The following is a 17,599-nucleotide window of genomic DNA, read 5'->3' as shown; positions in this document are numbered from 1 at the left end:
GGAATGGTTTGATTTGACTGACTAAATGGTCTCATCCAGGTCTATAATTCTGTGATTCTAGGACTAAATATTTTGATAGGTGTCTGAAATTTCAACATAAGTTGAAGACTGTTTTAAAAGTCCTCCCTGCCCACCCCCCAAAATAATCAGCCACCCATGCTACTGAAGGAAGAAACAGTCTCTTAAAACACAAATGTTCAGCAAAGAGAGTATGAGGTTAAGGTAGATTTATTTGTTTCACACGCAACTGGTTAGAAACTATCCAATAAACATGGAGGTTAATATACAGAAATCAGGCAGCCATAATAATCAGTAACAACTCCTTTCTCTCTCTCTCTCTCTGTGTTTACAGAGTCAGAATTTGTGACTTCAAAAAGCAACATCTGGAAGTACAGGTGTTTGGCTTTCTATAGCGAATCATACCTATGAATGTCATTGGGCTGCCAGGGGACATATTTACTTCTGATTCATCATCTGTGAAACAATACGATTTTCACCAAAATACTGCAAGGTAACAAAGAGCTTTTGGTTATTAACTTCTCTACAAATCATCTTTCAAAACGTTTATTCTCCAGTGATACTAGGAGAATCTGAGTGTGACGATTGTATGAGAAGCAGAAACAGTATCTTGCTATGCTTCATTTCAGGCTGACCTCTTGTTTTTATTTGAAATTGTGGAAGGGAGGGAGGGAGAGAGGGAGGGATAGATTATATGTATTTTTTCTAACTACCTACAGACATACATTCTAGTCCAAAGTTGTCTCCCCAAAGTGACTTCTGTCACAATTGTCTTTTGTGGTTTCAAGATGTGGTTACTGATGCACATAATATCTATTAGGTCTTATGTGTTTAGGCCTGTGGATTCAAAATGAATTCACCAAGTTGTGCTTTCAGGCACTGAATACTATTTCCAACATGTTCCTTTCCATTTGTGTCTATTAGCTCTGCTTGCTTGTGCAAGCCTCCTAGATTTCCATAACAATTTATACCAATCTCAAAACTGTTTATAATCCCATCCATTCATGAAAAGAGAGAGAACCTGTTCCTGGCCAAAATTATTGGCATAATAGAAACCAGGCATGGAGTTCTAATCTCAGTTGCCATAATAAAAAAGGAACAACCTGGCCCATGCACAGAATTATACAAATCCCCTGGTCTCTGTTCTGTGAAGAACTTCTCCACATTTATACTTTTAAATGACTCTTCTTCTCAAAGTATAAATTAAAAATAATATTTCTGATCCTTTTTTAAAGCCAAAAGTTACATGCGAATATTCAGACACTGTGAAGCCTAACCTGCAGTAGAATTAAGTTCCAATTCACATATTTAGCAGGGAGTTATAAATTAGATAAATTTGTATCAGAATTCATAGAAATTGATACTTTGATATTGTGAAGTCAGCTCTTCCTGTTTTTGAATTTTGTAGAAATTAATGTAATCTAAATGGTTCAATCTTATTTTTACACTCTGTAGGAAGAACACATAATAAAATAACATAAGTAGAATCAGCATATTTATTTCACTGTAATAATATTGTAATATATTCATGTGCAGTTTAATCTGAAATCAACAGAAATTTCAAGCAAGATGTGCTGCTTGTGGTTGAGAATAGAATACCAAATCTGGAAATGCTAAGAAAACATAGTTGGACAGTTTGCCTTTGGAAACAGAAATGAAGCAGGAGAGCAACTTAGGAGTTTCTGCCAATCCAACAATTTCTTCATTGCTTACAAAACCAAAATGACACCTACATACATAGATATCACCAGATGGACTATACAGAAATCAAATTAAGTACAGATAGTCCCCAGTTTAAGGACGAGTTCCATTCCCAAGGTTGGTTCTTAAGTTGAATTTGTATGTAAGCCGGAAGAGTATTATTGCATAATACTGTATAAGTAGCATTGTGCAATTAACTCTAACCATGCATTTAACTCAAATCATTGTGTATTTAATTTTAATTTTGCTACAATAAGCTCCGTTCTTAACTAAGGGTTGTCCATAAACCAGGCGTTCTTAACCCGGGGACTATCTGTATATTATTGTTACAAAGAGGTAGAAGAGCTCAGTTATAATACCAAAGTCATGGGCTGACTCTGGAAATATCACAAATTGCTCCATGTACAAGTTCCAAGCAAAGCTAAGGAGAAGGAACAAAGCTGACCAGTTTCCCTAATATAATCTTCAATGTATACCCACTATTTTCAAGGGAAACTTCAGGAATTGCTTTGAAGTCCTGAACTTCATTAATAGGGAATCAGAAGATCTGTGGAATGAAATCAAAGAAGTTGTTAAGGTTGAATGTGAAAAATGACTGCCACAGACCAAAAAACAGAAGAAAGTAAACTAGATGTCAGCAGACTAATGTTAGAAATTGCCAAAAACAGAAACCAAAACCAGGAAAGACAAAGATCTTAGGAAGGAACTTAACAAAGAATTTTGTGAGAAAAGAGAGAAGAAGCATTATTATATGCTGAGGAAAGCTGGACTGGAAGCAGATGAGAGTGATTTTAAAACTGGAGGAAGAAACATCAATAATCTGTTTTGTGCTGATGACACTGCTCTGATAAATGAAAATGCAAATGGTCTGCAAGCTTTAGTAATAAAAGTTAAGGAGCAAAATGAAAATATGGGACTATGATTAAATATGAAGAAGGTGACCACCAGCAAAGTGATAAATTCAATTACAGTGGCAATGGGTGCACCATTGGAAGACCTAAAGAACCAGGCTGGGCCTGATCATCCTGAGAAAGGTCTACCTATGTGGCCAGTAAGAGTCTCCATGGACAAGATGTCACATAATCAATAAACATTCATTTGTATTTTTCAAAGATAGTCAACATATTTCATATAAAATGTAAAATAAAATACACATTTCACTATAAACTAAACTATACTTATATTTTGTATTTATAAAAACTAAAATATAGATTTTACACACAGTTTTATAATATTTTTACAGCATTAATAAAACCATTTGTAAAACTGATATAAATACTGTTTTTTTTCAATGTAATAAATTTATGTATATGTTATCTGTTAGAATTTCATGTTAGGATGCAATGTTATGATTTTCATAAGACTGGATGGAAGTATCTCAAGAAACTCCAGTCTCAAGTAGAATTGATATCAGATTTAGCCTTCCACTTTCCCTCCAGCATTTTTGGCTAATTCCTTCTAATGTAAAGGTAAAGTCCAACCCTAGATTGACTTATGACTGCACGAACACAACCAGTAACTCATACATGATTTGCCCTTTAATTTCCAGGTTTGGCTTATACCCCTGGTATTTGCAGGTGGGATCCCATCTAAATACTAGCCAGGTTTGACCATGCTTAGCTCTATACATGAATGTTCCCTTTTGCAAAATGCATACTAGTTATTAATGTCCCCTGCTACTAATTGTAGAAGTACGGGTAGCTGAAGAAGCAAAACCAAATCCCCAGCATGAGAGGTGATCAGTTGTAATGGAGGAAGCACTATGGTCTGTGACTATATGCATTTTTCCTAATAAAGCAAATCATTTTTAGAACTTAACCTAACCCTATAATATTACTTATTAAGTACTAATTACTTATCATCCAGCAAAAAAAAATTATTTGGACTGATTTGTAAACCTCAGCAAAGTTACGTTTCCATGACCCTTCAGCTTATATATTTTCAAATGACCAGGTTTTCTTCCACACATCACATAATGCCACTACCAGGAATCTTTTTCATTGTTAAAAACACCCATTTGTGGCATTGATAGCAATTCTCTCCTGTAACTGTAAAAACCCAACATATGCAATGGTTCTGGATCACCTACTATATCTACTCTGCTGTATTAATGGACATTAAAGAAGCAACAGACTGTTAGATACTGTACATCATGCACTGTACTACCAGACTTAATGCACATCAGGATTTCTTTATGGTGTTTTAAATAGCACACTTCTGTACACATTTACTCATGCACACTTCTGGCAGATTTACTGCAAGTGCATCAGGTTTAGAGGCTTTGTACAGTTGTCTTCAGGGGAAAGGTATAATAAAAACAAACAAAAATGCCAACTTACTATATTATTGAAGGGCAACATAGTTTATATTGTGCTACAAGAGCTGCTGAAATGATTTGAGACTGAAATGATTTGAGACTTAGGACCATTCTGTGGTGGTGATAATGGGGGGGGGGGGGGGCGCTAAACTGGAAAAAAAACAAAATCCAAACCAAAAGGCATAGACGTTGCCTCAAAAGCATTGCAAAGATATACACAGACATATTTTATGGAATTCTGAACCTATCAAAATGCACTCAATGCTTTCTGCTATTCTTCCTGTCCTGATTTCTGGATCTCTAAATATTCTTCTTTCTGTGTAGTACCTTTTCGTTTATATCTTTCACTCTCTTATGGGCTGCTAATGCACACAAACATGGATTGAAATTAGAGCTTTGTGCAAATGGTATCTCAACATTCTCCAATCTGTGGGCAGAAAAATGGGTCAAGAATTATTTTCTCTCTTCCAGAGGTAAGACCCACAGTTACTATGACATGTGGGTGCGTGCATGTGTGTATTTTACCAGGAGAAAATGATGTGGAGTCTATGTATGGAACAATTAATAGAAGAGGAATTTGGATTATCTAAAATGATAGAATGTCAGTATGTTCAGTTAAAATATTTTTCATTTCAAATTTTAGTCTACATGCGTCAACAATACCTATAACTCCTGAATTACTATCCACCCTGAAATGTGTTTGAAATTATTCTAAATCTATCGCATTCTACAAGATCACAAAATGGTATTGTTAAAGCAGACATTAGTTATTTGCAAGAATAAAGTCTTAGGGGATGTTATATAAAGGTGAGACTAATTGAATGTGTGGTTCATGCTTGTCGGACATTTCAGAAACAATTCAAACAGATTTCAATTTTATTGTGCTGGAAGTGTAAAAACGGGGTGACCCTTGTGATATCGGTTGGTCTCTGTATTATTCCATTTTGACATTTACAAGCTTGCTAATGTGCTTTTGGGGAAAAAAGGAACATGTTTTAACTTATGAATGTGACTTTGACTTGCATAGCAAAAATTTGAGGGAAAAAAGGGGAAAAAAAAAAAAACTAATGAGGAAGAATACCTGACTATGAGGTATAGAAAAGAAAATACTCTTTTTACAATGGGAATATAGCGCCACCCTGGATTTATGTTCTTTGATTGTTGAAATGTGTTTATTCTCTGTTTGTGAACTGGTTCTTTACTGACACAAGACTGATCAATATTATTCCAAATTTAATGCTTAGCAGAAGCATTGCAATTTTTGGATTCATATATGCATCTTGTCACCTTTTTTTTTACTTGTTTTTCTTCTTTCTTTTTTTTTGGTAACTTTTCTTTCTTTTTTCTTTTTGTTTTTTGTGTCTGTATACTAACACATTTTTCAAAAACCGAATAGCTGCATGAATTTCCACTTTTGGTCAGTGCATGGCCAAAAAATAGATAAAAATAGATTTTATTAGAATAATTAGAATAATCTCGGGAACAAAGAATATCTACTTCAGAATTGTCCTTAGTAACATTTCAAGCTTATTTGTAGCAGAGGTTGCAAGTTTTCCACAAAGCCTTGCCTTGCCTTGCCTTTTGTCCAGTTATTGCTGGTTCATATCCAATGAGGTAGATCATGTTACAGGACTTAACCATAAACCATGACATTATTACAGCAAAACTTATGTATTTGTTTATTAGAGTTAGATGCTACCCTACTCCACAAGACTCCATGTAGCTTACAAGCTTTAAAAGGCAGCACAACAATAAATAAAACACAGGCTATGTGTGTTTAAATACATAAATACCTGTACATATTAACATGCACCCACATATCACATCACCTTCCTCAATTATGTGTCAATTAAAATGAAATCCTGTTTATTGTCTGTCTCAGATTTTTTAAAAGATGTTATATCAGTGCTTGGCAACCTCATCATTATCATTAAGCTACAGTTATTTCTTTGAATAGCCTAAGGGCCTTTTCTCCATGCTTCCAAGATGTTACTTGCATAATTTATAATCATTTTTAATTTGCATATTGTTCTGTTCTGCCAGGTGACAGTTCATTTATTTTAATTTCAAAGGTGTATTTTACATGCTAGTCATTCTCCCAACTCTTCAAGCATCTGACATGATAAGATCCACTAACTATTACTTAGGGAATTTCCTTGATTTGGAGAATGGCAGCCATAGTGTCATTTATAGAAGCAAATTGAATGAACAAAATTTCATGAAATAATTTAATGCAAAAACAAACAAGGTATGCAGTTCAGAATTTCCTCACTTGATCAAAATGGTCTAATAATCCCAAATTAAATTACATTTAGTGAACGTGCCTTACTTTTGTATAAAGACATAATGGAAAGGAGATGTATACTGAAGTTCTTAGTTCAGTGATAGGAACAATAAATCAATCAATTTATTGTTGTGATCACAAGTCATAACATTACATAGAATTAAAAAGACAAAGAAAATTAGTAATAATAAGAAAAAGAGAAAGGAAAAAATAACAAAGAAAAGGCATGCAGGGGAGTTAAGATGGAACCAATATTAAAATTGAGAGCTTAAAACATTATTTCTATGTTGATTGACTGATTGATTGGAGCTATCTGCTTTTCATAGAAAATGTGTTCAAGAGAGATAAATTGTTTCATTTGATTGAAGGCGAATGCTAACTAGTATTTACCATAGTTCACCTTTCCACCACTCATGACTCTGGAACACTAGTCCATGTCTTCAGAGGGACACTCATCTCTTCAGTGGCAAGCTTAGGAGCCCTACAATAAAACAACCTCTGCATGAGTAAACTAGAAGAAGCATTTCCTTTGGAAGTAGAAAGCTGTAGAAGTGGTTGGGCTGTAATTCCAAAGGTTTGTTTGTTTGTTTGTTTATTCATTTATTTGTTTATTTATTCATTCCTCAAGTCAGTGTTGACTCCTGGCTTGCATTGCCTTCTTCATGGCACTGAGAGTGACTGGGCCAAGTTCATCCAGCGGGCGTTGTGCCTAAAGTGCCTAATATTTTTATTTAATTGAGCAAACCAAAGTATCCACTAGGGTCCAGAGCACAAGCCATTCAGACGTTTTCCAAGGCCTACAGTCTCTATAGCCCACTTTTAGCATAGCCCTACTTGTATATACTGTAAGGCTGAGTATGTAGAAGGCTAAGCATAGGTAGCCTTCTCAGTGTGCCAGACTGACTCTCCTACAGTTGCATCTAGCTGACATAGCACAGTGCAACATTCTGCAGTATATTTACCCTCTCTTCAATTTTCCTTTTGCTGAGCCTCACAGTTGTGAAATTCATCTTATTATCAGGCAGGAGGAATGTTGGAAACTCCAGAGACATTTTTGCAGTGTTTGTTTGGCAGCACAGTGATTGCACCAGCCAAATAAGAGAATGACCTAAGTTTTGTGTCCCACTGTAATTTTGCAAAGTCCTGCCGTGCTGAGTGCCAATTTCAAACCTGCATTTCTTGCTTGAGAGTCAAACATTGTAATTTGACCAAGTCTATTTCTGTCAGCTCAAATACAGATTCATCTAAGAATGAGTTTGATAAATACTCTGGGGCTGGAATAATTATACATTGATTTACAAAGTGCTGCTAATAAAACGATGATGATAATCAAAAGCAGTGTAATAACATGGTACTTCATTTTTACCACAAAATGTAGAAGTTTAGATACGTTACTATGTAAGCCCAAATGATTGCGCATAGATTGCATTTTTGGAGATAAATGTATAAAAGAATGATTTTAAAGTACACTTTAATCTCTAAAGCAAGTCACCGAGGAAGAAAATTATTATGATTTAGTACTGAACAATTCAGAGTAGCTCTCTTGTGTGAGCTGTAGGCAGCATCAAGTGATATATTTTCAAAATTGCTTGCAATATAAAGTTTTATTGTACAGCTCCTAGATTTTTTCCCCCTATTGTTGGAGCATGATAAATATAAAGACACGGTCCAAAGTTGAGCACTTTTAAGCTTCATTGATTCAGCAGCAGAACTAACTACAAGTTTCATTCTTTCTCATGTGGTGAAATCCATGTTGGACAGCAACTCCCATCAGTTTCAGCCAGCAGAACCATATTTCGTGAGCCTCGTGTTCTTCAGCAAGGCACGTCCTTTATGACTTTAGAGTTTGTTGTTGTTTTTATTCATCTGCTTTGAGGAAATCTGCTTGCTTGACTTCTTCCCTACAGGTTTTGTTTTTTTTAAAAAAAAAAACCATGATGTCATAGGCAGAATTGGGATAAGCATGATGTGAATCTGATTCCAAGCAGATATTTATGTTACATTTTTCCCCTGTACCCTAAATATCTTTATTTTTTTGTAGCTTCTTATGTATTTCTAGGAATAAATGTCTTAATTTGTTGATCTAGGTGGATCCAGAAAGCATGTCTTCCTTGTTGTAGTTCCTGCTGTCTGCAATGATATCCCCCTGTGATGGTTGAGTGATGGCTGAGCGTCTGATGGATGACGTTTTTGGTTTATATTTATCTTTGGGCTGTGTTATCTCTGTTTTGGTGTTTGTTTTGTTTTGTTTTGTGTGTTTTGTTTTTTCCTACTTTTGATTATAAGCTACCCAGAGTCATTAAAAGTTTGGCACCCTTTAAATTGTATAAATAAATAATAACACTGTGGAGTCCTTGGGGTTCTCTGAGCTTGGTTCTTTTCTTCCAAATGTTTCATTACCCGGCTAGGTAACATCTTCAGTGCTAGAATGGGATGGGGTTTGCTCTCTATTTATCTGCTGTGGCCTGCCTTGCCAGTGTTGGTGGGGGTGGGGGTTCTGTTTTGCTCCTCTGGTAGTTCATTGATTAGCATATGTTTGCTGCTTGATTGTGTGCCTGGTGGTGACCTTTGCTTACCTGGGTGATGATTGCTGGAGATGATTGCTGGTGATTGAATGTTAGTGAGGTGATCTTCTGGTCTTTTGTCTCTTTTGAATAGTATGTAGATGTTGTTTATAATAAAACAAATAATAAAACAAACAACATTATCTTACAAACAAAAATGTCATTCTTGACAGAATGGAGTAGTGAGAAGAAAACACAAGGCAAGGAATTCTGAGTCACATTTTTCAATACTGAAGAATTATTTGAATGGTAGGAAAGGATGACTATACCTATAGTGGGACTTAATCAAATGATGTTCTTACCTTCATAGGTTATACAAATAATATATATTATTTGTATAACCTATGAAGGTAAGGCTATAGAGTAGTCTTCCCTACCCTGGGGCCCTTTGAATGATTAGTGAGTAATATAATTCAGCCCTTCTGAATGACACCAGGGTATGGAAAACTCATTTAGAATTAGAGTAAAAATTGGCTAGAAAGAATAGGTTCATAGTTCAGAAATATATGGCAATAGAACATATTGAGCCCCAAATGATGGGTGTGCCCCTTCCAGCTTGTGTCATTCAGAAACACACAAACACAAACACAACTAGCTAGAATTTTGTGTGTAGCTGCCTCCTAAAATACAGTTAACATTAAGGAAATAAAGAAGTTGTTCAGAATGTAGAATTAGGCCAAGATGGGTCACAGCAGACACAGAGCAAATGATGAAAAATTGAAGATTCACTTTCAAATTAAAATGTATTTCAATAATTGTAAGCTAAGCAAGGGAGCATGAGAACATTTGTGTATTCATACATTTTACTCAGGATCATATTTCAAAGCTCGTCAGATTGTTGAGAGTTCCTAGAGGGCAGTTTGGTCCAGAAAGGGAAATTTATTATTAAAACTCTGATCCAAATCACAATTTAGGTCACATTATTCAAACTGTCCTTAACCACAATGTTTTCATCTAAGCTCTTGAGGCAAAATCTAAAGTGCTTCTAATATGGTTATCATTGTTTAATTAAATATATTGTTTTCAAATATGTGGTAAATACATTTTCCCATTATTTCTATTTCAGTGAATGCTTAGGCACTTTTTACAAAGATATGCTATTTTGGGGAATGTGTTTCTTAAATGTAACCCTGGAAATGTAGTTTATTTCTGAGTACAGGGTATTGAAAATGGGAGAACACTCTTATATTTAGTAATGGAGAGTCTAGTTTTTATCAAGATGCAAATCCTGTACAATGTCCTGTTTGCATCCAGATGAATGTCAGCTGAACATTATCTCTTTGTTTCTTTACCTCAAAAGGGCAAGGACAAAATGAAGAAGGCAGGGCTCTGATGAAATAGGATTTGTAATTTTATGTCAATGTGATTCAGCTCTGATTGTATGGGAACTGGAGACTGAAAGAAGGTATGATTCAGTTTGAGTTTGTGGTTTGAGATTCAGTGGAAAATGGATTTGATTTGAGTGGCTTTGAGATTTAAGTTCAATTTAGAAAGAAGAGATTAATCCACAAGGTATAATGAGATCATTTCCAGATGCATGAAGCTGTTCTACTTTTTCACAAAATCAAATGAAGAATAGGGAGAGTCAAACCTTTTTTTATTTTTACTTTAATTTGTTTTGATTGGATATTTTCAATAAAAGTGTAAATTCTGTCTCTTTAGGAGAGATGAAGTAATAACAACACAGCAGCCTCCAAACTGTCTAGCAAGGAGAATGTAACTGCATCCTCCATGGAGGCAAGGGGTAGAAATTGGCTGAAACAAATGTACAAGGTGTTCAACTCTACTTTAAAACTACAAACTGTCAAAAATATTTTTAAAAAATACATTCTTAGTTTTATACCAGCTTTTCTGGAGTTCCAGGTTTGGCATATCACCATAGGATGTATTTCACTGACTTCGGTGGAATGTCAGGCAACATTGACAAAGTCTGAGCAAGATTCAGAAGAATGGCCATTGACCTGCTCTTATGGACTGATGCCACTGATCCCTGGGTTTGGGAGATATCTGTTTTTGTTGCATCTCCTCACAACTCATGTCCCTCCTGGGAATAATTCCTGATTATTGGCCAAAGTTTTGGTTTGCTGGCAATATTGCACCTCTACTTATTAGAAGAGTTAGAGGCAAGCTGGGAGAGTGAAACACTATGTCACAGAGATAGATATGCCACAGAAAGAGAGGTCAGAACAGAATGAATAGAATTCATAGCCTTCTGCCCCTTTGGATCAGCATCCACTAACAGCATCAATATAAGTTCAACACCTATTCACTTACTGTCAAGAGATTTAAACTTGCCCCAATCATGCAGGAAGTAAAAGTAAGGTTCAGTCTAAGAGCGAGTCCTGGACTTTTCAGAGTGCTACAAGGTGAGGTCAGTTCCAAAGTATGCTGGCAAACCAGCACAGAAGCATAACATTTCATTAACTCAGGAGACAGTCAAGTTAAAAGCTCTCGGTTACCACACTAAATAATCTGAAAGCTCCAAAGTGAATTAAGCCAATAGTAATGTTAACCTTGCTACTTAAAGAAACAAACAAACAAACCAGAAAAAAAAAAAAAAACCTCTGATAGGCAGAGAAATTCATGATTTAGAAGCATTGGCTGTCTATACATATCAATATCAGAGTATCTATTTTAGGACAACTCCTTGCAGTCCATCCATCCATCCATCTGATACTATTTATGTCATAGATAAAAATTCTGTGTAAATTATCAAACAAATATGTAATAAATTAAAGAGAAAAAAAAACATAGCTAATTTCCTTCTGACATGAGACAATCTATCAGAGCTAAATTATGCTCAGGGTTTCCTTACAGCAGTCAATCATGACTGAACAGCATTTTGCTATTTTTTTCTGAGATTTCTGATTTCTCTTCAGATCATGTAAATTTTGTGCCATGTCCCCACAGTGAAATACTATGAACTGAGAAGATATATTGAATTCTAAAAGAATGAACAGTCATGTTACTGGGTTTTTGCTAACATCTTATCCCTTTTCAATTTGGTAAAGAAACTCTGGAAAAATATTGCTTTCTGTGATGGCGGTATGATCAAGAACTTGACAATTGAATTATTTCCAACCCCTTAATAGCAGCTCCACTCTTCGTTATGAGAGTATGTCTATTCTCCCATAGAAATCCATTTTCTGCATTTTTTTTTCCCCTCTCCAGTTCCAGACTGGATCCAACCAATTTTGGAAAGCAAATCTTTGTTTTGCAATATTATACCTGCACAGCAAATTCAATACAGTTCTGTTAAGTTTTCAGAGAGTCATCCTGCTGATGGCAAAGTCCTGAGCCTTTTACATAATATTTACATAATATTTTCCAACATTAAGGAACTGACTCCTAGATGAGCTGGTAGGATTATTAATTATAGAAGCATTACTAGACTATATTAATCTTATTATTATTGTTATGAGTTGATCAATGATTTATACGAAGAACTACTTTGACACTTTAAATATTGTAAGTAAAAGATGAAATGTTGTGATGTGAGATAAATCAATATTAGGGGCAATACTCTGACATATTATTGTTGTTGTTGTTGTTGTTGTTAAAACAGGGTGAATGATTTTGGACAGAATGGGAAGGAACAGCAGGGACACCAGCATGGAGACTTTTCTAATACTCAGATTGTTGCAGGCTTAAGGAGTTTCCCATTGACTCAAACATTCTACTTGGTAGAAGTTTCTATTTAGATTCACTGAAACCACAGTGGACTCCTAGCTGACTTAAGTTTTTTTTCCTTTACTCTTTTTCCCTTCTTAAGTATGTCACTAAGTTCCTTCTAAATATTGAGCAGATAATGCTTGCAAGTCATCTGCATTAACGTAGATAGAAAACATTTAATTAGTTTTGAGCTTGGGATCTTTACTTAAAACTCTTACAGAGAAAATTAGCTTTGTAATGGCTGCAAGATAGATTGCGACCATGTGGCCTTTATTTAAATGAAGGCACTGCCTAGTCTTATTTAATTACTCTGCTCCTCTATGGTCATAATCAAAAAGTGGCAAGAAGTACAAAAGTAATCTTATCATAAATCCACTTTCTTAAGAAGGAAACGCTTAGGAAAATTAACACACTGCTATAGGGACAAGTAGAATAATTCTGAACAGGATTATGGACCTCTTCCTTACACTGTGTTAAAGTGTTATTCACTAGTCCTTGAGTTGGCAGAAAACTGTTGCCATCCTATCAGAAAACATTTGCTATCTTCATTGGTGATCCCTATTTTGCCAAAGGCATAATGGTTTTATCCTTATGTATAGTGCAGTGTTGTCCAAACTTGGCCACTTTAAGATGAATGGACTTCAACTCCCAGAATTCCCCAGCCAGCCATGCTGGCTGGGGAATGCTGGAAGTTGAAGTCCACTCATCTTAAAGTGGCCAAGTTTGGACAACACTGGTATAGTGTATAGGACATGTTTTAATTTCCACATTTCAAAGGGAATTCTTTTAGTACTTCTAGACACAGTTTTAGAAATATTTGGAATAATACTAAACCTATACAGTGGAACCTCGGGTTACGAACACTTCTGTTCACGAACTTTTCGGGTGACGACCAGCTCCGGCTGCAAAATTTTGCTTTGGTTCTCAAACTCCACCTTGGGTTACGAACAGGATCCATGGCCATTTTCCTTCCCATGACCCGGTCTGCGACCATTTTCCCACCCGTGACACGTGGTCTGTGGCCATTTTCCGCCCCTGACACGTGGTCCACAGCCATTTTTCCACCCCTGACACGTGGTCGTAGGGAGGGGGACTCTCCCTCCAAGCAATAGCCGCCTCCCTGTCCTCCACGCCAGAACGGATTAATGGTAATTACATTGAATCTTATGGGAAAATTTGCTTCGGGTCGCGACCAGTTCGGGTCGTGACCAGAGTCACGGAATGAAGTAAGTTCGTAAACCGAGGTTCCACTGTATTTAAAAGTAGCCCCGACTAATGTGCAGATGAACAGCAAGCCCAACACAGGTAGGAGGTGGTTACAAGGTGAAGTGGGAGCATGCCCTCCTCTTCACTCTACAACCACTGCTCCCCCCATACCTTTTTGCCCCTTAGGATACTTTTATATCTGGGCACTGTGCAGTTTTAGAATAGTGCTTTTCTATAATACTATTATTACAGAATAGAAATACATTTATGTTCAAAGTGTCACAGACAAAACATGTGCATAGAATCCAAATATGGTTTGAAAAATGGCTAAACCTGGTAGTCCAGCCATCAGTCAAAACCTTCTTCAACAATCCAAATGACAGCTCTGGTCATGAACGTTACCAACATCAAAATCAAATTGACTACACACTCTGCAAATAGTGTGGAAAAGCTCTACTCAGTCAGCAAAAAAGACTGGTGCTGACTATGGCTCATTGCACAGTTACAGCTTAAACTAAATTAAACAATCAAACCAACAGCAATATTCCATACAATCATACGCAGCAAAGACAAAGTCACCTCATCTACCTACTGAATTTTTATGATGACCAGAAAGCAATAGCTAGTACAGAATATGGAGTAATGAAATGATTCAGAATAGGGAACTGAGTGTACTAAAGTTGAATCCCATCACCTTGTTTATTTAATTTAAAGGCAGAATGTAACATGAAAATGCTAGAGTAGAAGAAATAGAAACATGGACTAAAATTGCTAAGAGCAACCTCATTTGTGCTGATGATGCCACTTTGATAGCTGAGAAAAGGAGAAGTTAAGGAATCTTGTGTTGAAGTGGAAAAAAGGGAGAGCAAACACAGATATTTCCGCATGTGTGCTTGTGTGTATGTACGTACGTATGTATATGTATGTATGTATATATGTGTATATAGTATATGGACAGGCAAGTCCAACCTGATAATAAGCAGGAATGAAGTTGAAGCTGTTACAGTCTTTACCTTTGTAAGTTTCAAAATGTATCTAGATAATACAGTACATTTCATGAACTGTAGCCATCCAATAAAGAGATGCTTGCTCCTTGGAAGAATTACTATGGCAGATGTTGGCAAAATATTAAAGTACAGAGATATCTCATCTCCAGCAAAGGTTTATATTGTCAAGGTCATAGTTTTCCCAATTGTATTGTTTAGCTGGGAAAGCTGAACCGTCCGAAAGGGTGAATGAAGAGCAATGGGTCTCTTTTTGTGATGCTGCAGAAATTGTGAAGAATTTCTTGTACCATAAGTAGAGCAAGTCATTTAGTACTAAATGAAGTAAAACCAAACTGCTCACTGGAAGACCTAATAATGAAGGTAAAGCTTAAATGTTTTGGACATGTAATGTGAAGGCAAGAGTCACTGGAGAAACCCTCTTCCTTGGGAGGGAAAAAATTGAGGTAGTCAGAAAAGAAGCTGACAGAAGGTGAGATGGTTAGATACCATCACTAAAGGTACAACCTGGGCTTTCAAGAACTCAAAGAAGCAGTTACTGACAGACAATCCTACTGAAATTATGTATATCAAGTCCCAAAGAATCAGAATCCACTGAATGATTGAACAAGAACAAATATATGAGTGGCAAACATTTTTCCAGATGCTTGCAGCATTATTATTCTTAGTAAACATCAACTAAGGGGACGCTGTGGCGCAGCGGCTTAATGATGTTGAAAGTTGCCAGCAGAAATGGTCGACGCTTCAGCGGTTCGAGCCCAGCTCTGGACAGCAGAGTGAGCTCCTGCTTCCTCCCCAGCTCCTGCCAACCCAGCAGCTCAAAAACTTACGTGAGTAGATAAATGGGGACTCTCACCCCGGTGGGAGGAAAAATGCTGGTGGCGCCTTGCAAAGGAGACGGGAGCAGTTGCCGGTAACGTGGAAGCTGCGCACGCCCGAAAAAGGCATGAAGCAACGGAAAGCCCACCTCCTGCGCTCACCAGCTGGGCTCTGCTCTAGGAAGGAGGCACTGGCAAACCACTTCTGAAACACCTTGCCTTGAAAACTGCAGGGACTCGTCCAGGCAGTCGCCGCAGAATTGGTAACGATTGAGTGTGGCTTTAAAAAAAAAAAATCAACTAATTAGGTGATTGCTTGGCTAACCTCCCCCACCACCCCTCCCATGGAATATTGAAATCTTTATTATGAAATGTTATTAAACTTCATGAAAATTACTTGGGAGAGGATAGAGATGGTTGCAAGTTCATATGCTGACAAACTTTTGTATTTTGATAATTGTTTTTGTATTTTGATGCTATTTTCTTGTTGAAAAGATACCAAGCACATTTGCATTCCAGTCATCTCCTATTTTACATATATTTATTTTGACAACTTCCAATTTTTAAAGTTGTTTAGTAATCTTTATGGAATGGGATTTCTCTTTTTTAAATATAATTTTATTATTTTTTAAAAAAAAGAAGTTAAAAACTAATACAAATTAATATAAAGGAAGAAAAAGAAAAAAAATAAAGCAAAAGCTAAAAGTGCAAGAAAGGGGAAAAAAGGTAGAAGAAAAAGAGAAAAGAGAAAAAAAGATACAAAGAAGTGGCTTCTGATCTTCTTTACAGCAGTTATAAGTAAAATTATAAATTTACCTCTATGATTACCACATAACTCTCTTCTTTCTATAATCTATCCTGTCTAATCATCAAAACCACAAATCATATGTTCATTTTTCCCCCTTGCTTTTAGGCAAAAAGTCCAACAAGGGGTTTCCAGTCAGCAATAAACGTAGATATTGTCCTTTCTCTGATCAAAGAAGTTAACTTGGCCGTCTCAACAAGTTCCATCATCTTCACCAACCATTCCTCCACTGTGGGTAATGCTGAACCTTTCCATCCTTCTGCATAAAATAACCTTGCTGCAGTTATCATGTACGAAAACAAAGTTCCATGACGTTTAGTAATGGGATTTCTTGATAATTATGTTTTCTTTTCATAAACTCACTTTCAGAGGACACTAATTAGTTAAATAATTTAAGATGTCCAATACCTAAAATTAATGATGAAAAATGTTTGTGGTTAAGTTTCTACAGTACTTTTGATTTATAACACACAAACACACAGTATGATGTAGTATAAATTATATATCAGTTTTAAATTAGTATTTATATAACATTTTCAGAGTCTTCTTCAAAGTACTTTCCATTTATACTGGTACATTTTGTGTACTCTGTGTATGTGTGTGTGTATGTAACCTTGTGAAGCTTAGTATTATTACCCCTATATTATTATGGAGAGATAATCTAAAACAGCAGTTGCTTGGCTAAAGCTATTGAATGCTTTTGTGGCTAAGATGACATACCACTCTGGAACTTTCTAGCCCACAGTGTTAAACTCTACCAGAGGACAGTGGCCTTTCATATATACAGCTTCAAGATCTTTCAATGGTTGTATTGATATTGAGGTAATAATATAACTGTTATATAATACATGGCAGTGATTGTCTGTTTCTCATCATTCTATACAGTACTTACATTAGGAATATAAGAAGTTATCTTAGATGAAATCAGATTCTTAATTTAACTAACTTGATACTGTACACAGTGACTAGCACTGGCTCTGAGGATTTCAGGCAAGAGCTTTTCTGGCATATTTTGAAGGCGCTGGGGATTCAGTTGGGAATTTTGGAATGTGAATCCTGTGTTTGATTAGTTTGTTAATCAAATTTGGAAAGGGGAGTCTTTGAATAGATGGCTTCTACTTAGCACTTAGCCAAGAATAGTAGTTGGTAGAAAAAAGGATGGGTACAGAGGTCAGACTTGTATTTTCTGCTTCTCTTCTCTTCTCTTCTC

At 36.1% G+C, this 17,599-nt stretch overlaps 1 long non-coding RNA gene across 1 annotated transcript in view; it reads left to right on the top strand.

The window, feature by feature from the left end:
• Positions 1-236: 236 nt before the first annotated feature.
• The window catches only part of LOC148216425 (uncharacterized), a 208,965-nt gene continuing 191,602 nt past the window's right edge, over positions 237-17,599 (top strand). The window contains exon 1 of the long non-coding RNA XR_015795426.1: positions 237-511. This is a non-coding gene — a long non-coding RNA (uncharacterized LOC148216425). The remainder of the gene's footprint in view (positions 512-17,599) is intronic.

The sequence above is a fragment of the Python bivittatus genome, unplaced genomic scaffold (genome assembly GCF_059951505.1).
Source record: "Python bivittatus isolate LINGU-HERP-01145 unplaced genomic scaffold, Pbiv_v1 ctg000060_np1212, whole genome shotgun sequence".
Taxonomy (NCBI): Eukaryota; Metazoa; Chordata; class Lepidosauria; order Squamata; family Pythonidae; genus Python; species Python bivittatus.
This window is presented reverse-complemented; position numbering and strand designations above follow the sequence as displayed.